This window comes from Cebus imitator, unplaced genomic scaffold (assembly GCF_001604975.1).
Source record: "Cebus imitator isolate Cc_AM_T3 unplaced genomic scaffold, Cebus_imitator-1.0 Scaffold206, whole genome shotgun sequence".
Lineage (NCBI taxonomy): Eukaryota > Metazoa > Chordata > Mammalia > Primates > Cebidae > Cebus > Cebus imitator.
The window spans coordinates 2,061,154-2,067,734 of NW_016107521.1; the positions used below are offsets into that span (position 1 = coordinate 2,061,154).

The 6,581-nt window shown below is 54.4% G+C and overlaps 1 protein-coding gene across 4 annotated transcripts in view; it reads right to left on the bottom strand.

Moving 5' to 3' along the window:
* The window catches only part of NEK6 (NIMA related kinase 6), a 101,152-nt gene that overhangs the window by 63,796 nt on the left and 30,775 nt on the right, over positions 1-6,581 (bottom strand). The window contains exon 1 of one of the 4 annotated variants that reach the window (XM_017548357.2): positions 2,074-2,088. The exons of the other annotated variants lie outside the window; for them this stretch is intronic. The gene's annotated coding sequence lies outside the window, so the exon portion shown is untranslated. Of the gene's footprint in view, positions 1-2,073; positions 2,089-6,581 lie in introns of those variants that run through there. 4 annotated transcript variants of the gene reach the window in all.

Consider the following 6,581-nt stretch of genomic DNA (forward strand, 5'->3'; position numbering starts at 1 on the left):
ACCGGTGGGCACCTGAGCACCTGAAAGGACCCGGGCTCAAGAATCGGGTGTGAATCTGGACTTCCTGAGCCACTTGCAGTGTGGCCTTAAGTAAGAAATTTTGCTTTCTGAGCCTCAGCTTTCTTATCTGTAAAACGGGCCATACCTAAGCCCCTGGGGTTCCTGTGAAGATGAGAACGCCTTATGGAAATTTCCCTGGGTGAGCTCGGGAACAGGCAACTTTCATCATTCATTTATTCAACACTTACTGAACACCTACTCCATACCAGACTCTGCCTCAGTGACCCGCATACAGAAATGCCCCAGAGGGTGACATGATACATTTCTTCTGGGCAGTTTTTTTTTTTTTGAGACAGTCTCGCTCTGTCACCCAAGCTGGAATGCAATGGTGTGATCTCAGCTCACTGCAACCTCCACCTCCGAGGTTCAAGCGATTCTTCTGCCTCAGTCTCCCAAGTATCTGGGATTATAGGTGCACACCACCACACTCAGCTAATTTTTGTATTTTTAGCAAAGATGGGGTTTCACCATGTTGCCAGGTTGGTCTCAAACTCCCGACCTCAGGTGATCCACCCACCTCAGCCTCCCAAAGTGCTGGGATTACAGGCGTGAGCCACCGCGCCTGGCTTCTGGGCAGTTCTTGATGGTATGCAGAGGGACTTTTGTCCACACTATTGTCGGGAGCCTCATGACAACCTTGAAAGGTGGGTGGGAAGAGTGGGAATGAGGTTCATTTCTGAGATGAGGAGATGGGGGCTCTGGAGTGGCCGTGACTTGCCCAAGGCCCCTACCAGAGGGTACAAAGGTGGGGCTTGGCCTCACATCTGCCCCGTCGTGCCCCAGGCCCACCTTGGCACCCATCTCTGAATTCCCAGGCCCAAATAGGCTGGCCCCTGCTGGTGCCAGGGTGACCTGAAAGTTAGCGTGCACAAAGGACAGGAGGACCTGGGGGCTAGGGGTACTCCAGGTCCCAATCCTGGGTTCGAGTCTTGTCTCCATGACCTCCTGGACCCTAGGTATTTCCCCTAGGGATCCCCATCACTAGCGCAAGAAGGCTGCACCCTGGACACGCCTGACCCTGATGTCTGAGGGTCTGACTCCAGGCTTCCTAGCATGGCCAGCTGTCCCTCTGTGCCCCACAGCCTGGGAGAACTTGGACACATCGCCATCTGCTGTGCCCTGTCCGGATCCCAGGTGAGCAGGGAGCCTCTCGGGCAGGAAGGAAGAAGGGAGTGAAGTAGGGTAGGGCTTGTGAACCTCATCTCACCCTGCCAGGCAGTGCTCATGCACCCATTTCACAGATGAGAAAACCAAGTCTCAGAGAGGGGAAGTCCTTCCCCCTGTGTCAGCAGCTTTGGAGACAGATTCACACCCTAGGCTAGCAGCCTCCGGAGCTCATGTCTGGGGCACCCTGCAACAATGAGGAGGTGACCAGGCCCCTCAGGTCTGACGCCTTGGGGCCTGCAGATGGGACATGACTGGCCCCCAGGCCTCAGCCCCGACTGGCTCAGGAGCACTGCGATGAAATAGGAGAGTGAGAAAAGCACAGGCCACTCTGATGACTCAAACCACCTTTGACATTAGGGGGTGGGCGAACACACTCGCATCTCTGGTGGGTTTCACCTCGCTTCTTAGAAGGATGTGGCACCAGACTTTGTTTAATCAGCACTCACCCGAACTTCATCTGGGGTGGCACCTCTCCACTGGCTTGTCTCTGTGGCAATCACAGACTGACAGGTGGGGCCACCTCCCTGTCAACAGGGGACACCGTCTCATTTCACAGCCGGGGAACCTGAGGCTGGGGGATCGGTTCAGGGACACACAGCGGGGACTGAAGTCTTCCAACTCCTTTGTCAAGAGGTTAATTTTTCTATTTGTGGAGACGGAAAAGGAGGATCCTATACAGCTTTAAAAGAAAGAGAGGGGGAAAAAAAGAACTAACAGCTGAATAGAACTGCAACAAGGCCCCCAGCCAGCCCAAAGAGGTTTCAGACATTCTGTGCAGTCGGAATTCTTGTGGGCTGAAGGGTCACGCGATTTCCTTTGCAAAAGGCAGCGTTGAAAAAGTCTGACTGAGCGGGAGGGCGGGGAGGGGGGAAATGTCCACGAGACGAGGAGTCATGAGTTCAGCCTTGGCTGCCCCAGTGACTTGCTGAGTGACCACAGAGAAGTCCCTCGCCCTCTCTGGGCCTCAGTTTATCTGTATTTGTTCACTGTGTACCAAGCATTGATCTATGCACTTAAGTGATGTTAACTTACTTTAATCCTCATAACAGCCTCGTGAGACAGGTAAATTACTATCTCCGTTTTATAGAAGGGGAAAACTGAGGCTGAAAGCACGCTGCCCAATAGAAGTGGAAAAACTGGGATCTGAACCCAGTCTGTGCGGCTCCGTAACCCACATTCCTAATTGCTGGTGGCCCGGCCCTCCCGCCTGCGGCAGGCCCTGGCAGCTATCTGGTGCCCTTCCTGTCCTAACAGGCTTTGCATCTGCGGCTTGGACGCCACGGAGCCAGCGGGCCTGTGTTTGGAGATCCTGAACCATCCCGCTCCATCTCGGCTGTGGCTCCCATCTGCTGCCTTTTCCGTGAACTCCAATTTCTTCAGTTCACTCGGTAGCCTTTAGAAACTACAGCCCAGGAGACCCTCGGGAGGCTCCCTGGGTCACGGCGGCCATCGACCCAGCTCTTTGAGTCTTGCTGAGAGCCTCAAGTCCAAGCAGGAACAGACGACCCCACTCTGATGTCCAGTGGAGTTTTACATGCAGGTCGGCCTCTGGGACTGCAGGAGGGAGCCTGCCATTCAGGCAACCAAGAAAAGAGTGAGAAAAACATCTATTCATAGCCAAACAGAGCCTGCTCTGTGGAAACCGTGCTACCGATGCGACAAGCAGCCCAGCTGTGCGAGGGCTTCCCCAAAAGCCTGACCTCAGAGCATCCGCGTGGAGGGCTCAAAGGCTTGAGTGGTCACCAAGTCCGTAAAATACGTCGCGACGTTCAACTAGGCTGTGCCTCAGGGAATACGGAGGACCCAAAACCTGGGCTTGCCTTCCAAAACAAACTTCTTCAGACAACAGACATCTTTTGGCTTAATCTGCGGATCTGTTTTGCTCCACTCTCTAAAGGAAGGAATACTCACGCTAAGAGCCACGAAATCATGTGCTGCTAATCCGTGGCACCTACCGTACCATGTATTTGGGTCCACCAGCTCACCCCATGAGGTGGGCACTCCTGCCTTCATTTTGCAGATGAGGAAACTGAGGGTCAGAGTGGTGCAAATTTGAAGACATGGGAGACAGCAGAGGCAGGGGCTTGAACACGGGTGCTGGCCTGAAGCGTAGGAAGCTGGGGATGAATCTCGGCAGATTCTGTGTCATGAAGAGGAGCTCTCGCCAGACATGCAAGAGCAGAGAAACTTCCACCAGGCGGTGCATGTGGTCTCGGACCCCTCACACACACATTCTTCCCTCCACAGGTGTTGGGAGAATTCCCACAGGGGGCAGGTGTGGAAAGACAGAACAACTCCACAGAGACAGTGTCGGTCCTGCCTTTTCAGACACTGGAACCCATTAACTGGGAATTTTGTGCTGAACGCCCGGAAAATCCCCAGAGCTTTGTTCATATTTTTGCATCAGCATTGGCTAATCATTAAACAAACTGTGTGCTGGCTGCCACACTCCCATTCTATTCCTGGGAGCAGGGAAGACCCGGCTCCACTCACTTGAGGCCTCATACTTCACCAGATCCCTAGGGACTCCACCAGCCCACAACCAGTATTTTATTTATTTATTTTTAAGACGGGTCTTGCTCTGTCGCCCAGGCTGGAGCGCAGTGGCACCATCTCGGCTCACTGCAATCTCCACCTCCCTAGTTTAACCGATTCTCCTGCCTCAACCTCCTGAGTAGCTGGGATTACAGCCGTGCAGCACCACGCCCAGCTAACTTCTGTATTTTTAGCAGAGATGGGGTTCCAACATGTTGGACAGGCTGGTCTCAAACTCCCAACCTCAGGTGATCCTCCCGCCTCAGCCTCTCAAAGTGCTGGAATTACAGGCATGAGCCACCGCGCCTGGCTTACATCCAGTATTTTAAAGATGGGGAAACTAAGGCACGCAGCAGAGGCGTGACATGCCACCGGACATTCCATTATTTGCTCATTCAATGGACAAACAAGGGCTGGGCACCATCCTTGTGCCAGGCAAGGGGGACCAATCTCCATCCTCAATGGGGCTCTTGCGTGTCTCATAAACTATAACCAGTATGCCCGCTGCTTTGCAGTGCAGGGTATGGAAACAGGGAAACGTGCATGCTGTCTACCTGGGGCAAAGGGTTTTTCCTCAGAACAGGACGCAGCTCTGAGGGGAGGAATGGGGACAGGGCACTCCAGGCAGAGGCACAGCACATGTAAAGGCCTGGATGCAAGGCAAGTCCTGTGCGAGTTGTGGGATAGAGGCCAGAATTCCAGAGGTGGCATCCGGGCTGCAGAGGGGAGGCTCAGGAAGCAGGATGTACAGGCCACCCCCACAACCTGCACATGGCTGGTAAGGGGTGCAGGGCCAGGCTGGCACCCAGCTCTCCAGGCTCCCTTCCAGGACTCCCTGCACACTTCTCTCCCTCCCACACTTCTCTCCCTCCCACGGTACCAAGTCTAGGTAGGTTTTACTCAATGGGTCACGCGACCGGCCAATGCCTGAGAAGCATCTTGGCAGCATCTGTCCTCTGTCCAGTGCTACATGCACACACTCAACTCCCCCACTCCTGCCCAGCCGTCTCAGCTGTGTCCTCAGGATGGGGGTGGAGGGGAGAAAACGCTTATAGAATCTCCTTCTCAAGAGGCCGTGGTGAGGCTTTGCACGAGTGGCATGAAGGTTACATTCCAGGTTCCAAGATCCTCTCTCTCATTCAGTATTTACTGAGCACCTACTATGTGCCAGGCCCTGGGCTAGGCACGGGAAGGGCATGCCTTGTCATCCCCAGCCTTCCTGAGATGGACAGGGCTAGAACTGTCTCTCCTACTTCACAGGAGAGAAGCGGGGCTCAGGGGGACTCTGGGACTCCTCTGCTTGAGATCACTTGGCAGGGAGTTTTCAGGGCGGAAACGTCTGACCACAGGGCCTTTGCCAAAACAGATAGGGGCCCCTGGGGAAGCAGGGGAGGCTGGATTCCCTCCTTCCTGCCCCACAGGCTGCCCTTTGTTCACAGAGCGGGGGAGGCTGTTCTGGTGGGCGATGCCGGGAATGGCGCGGCCCTGTCATTACTGGGAGGGGCCGCTCTCAACCCAAAAGAGCAAAGCCAGGGCTGGCAACCTGTGCTGGGAGCTGAGACGCTCTCAGCCCTCAGTGGTCCTGGCTGGTGCCACCAAAGGACTGAATGTTACAAGCCTGTGTTTAAAAAACATCATGCTGAAGACCCAAATCTAGTTGGTACTCAGCTTTGGGGGCTGTATGAAAGTGTAGGAACGAATCTGGGATGCAAGGAGTCAGGGGGATCCCGGCCCTCCCCTGTGCTCCTGAAGTGGGGTGTCTCACCCAGTCCCCGTGGCCCTGGCTTAGGCCTCACTGTGGTGACAGCTCCCCGGCCAGACTCTGCTCCTTGGCCTCCTGTCTCCTCCCGGGAATTAGGGCAGGCTCCCTGGATCTGTTCTCCTCATCCCTTATGCCCCCTGAGTAATGTCTCCCCAAAATGCTTATCTATCTAGAACTGGGGCCCAGGCCCTTGCTTGGAGTCTTGCAGATACTAATCAAGTTAAGGGGAGGTCACGTGGGATTAGAGTGGCCCAAATTCCAGGATGGGCATCTTTCTACAAGGGATGGGCACAGAGACGCACAAGGAAGAAGGCCATGTGGCGACAGAGGCGAGCGCTGGAGGGATGTGTAGACAAGCCACGGAATGCGGAACACGGAGGGTGGCCGGGCCCTGCCAGAAGCCAGAAAGAGGCATGGCAGGTGCCTCATGAGAGCCTCCATGGAAAGCGAGCCTGCTGCTAGCCTATTTCAGGCATCGGGCCTCCAGGACCATGAAAGAATGAATTTCTATTGTTTTCAAGAACCCAGTTTGCAGTAATTTGTTATAATATCCCTAGCAAACCAATACACCCCAAGGCACACCAGGGCAGGGCCAGGGGCCATGTATGGCCAGGACTTGGAAGTTCTCGAGGCATCGACATCTCCCCTGGGCTCCCTTTCTGTGTCTGGGGTGCAGAAACACATCAATGGCTCCCAGACCTGGGAGTGTTCCAGGCCTGAACAGCTTCTCCCACATTTTGAAGACAGACATAGGTTGCCAGTGTTTTCTGGCATCTAAAATAAAACATCCACCTATTATTCCATCTATCATAAAAGGAAGGATAGACTGGGCACAGAGGTGGGTGGGTCACCTGAAGCTGGGAGTTTGAGATCAAACTCCTGTCTCTACTAAAATACAAAATTAGCTGGGTGTGGTGGGGTGCACCTGTAATCCCAGCTACTTAGGAGGCTGAGGCAGGAAAATTGCTTGAACCCTGGAGGTGGAGGCTGCAGTGAGCCAGAATCACGCCACTGCACTCCAGCCTGAGCAACAAAGTGAGACTCCATCTCAAAAAAA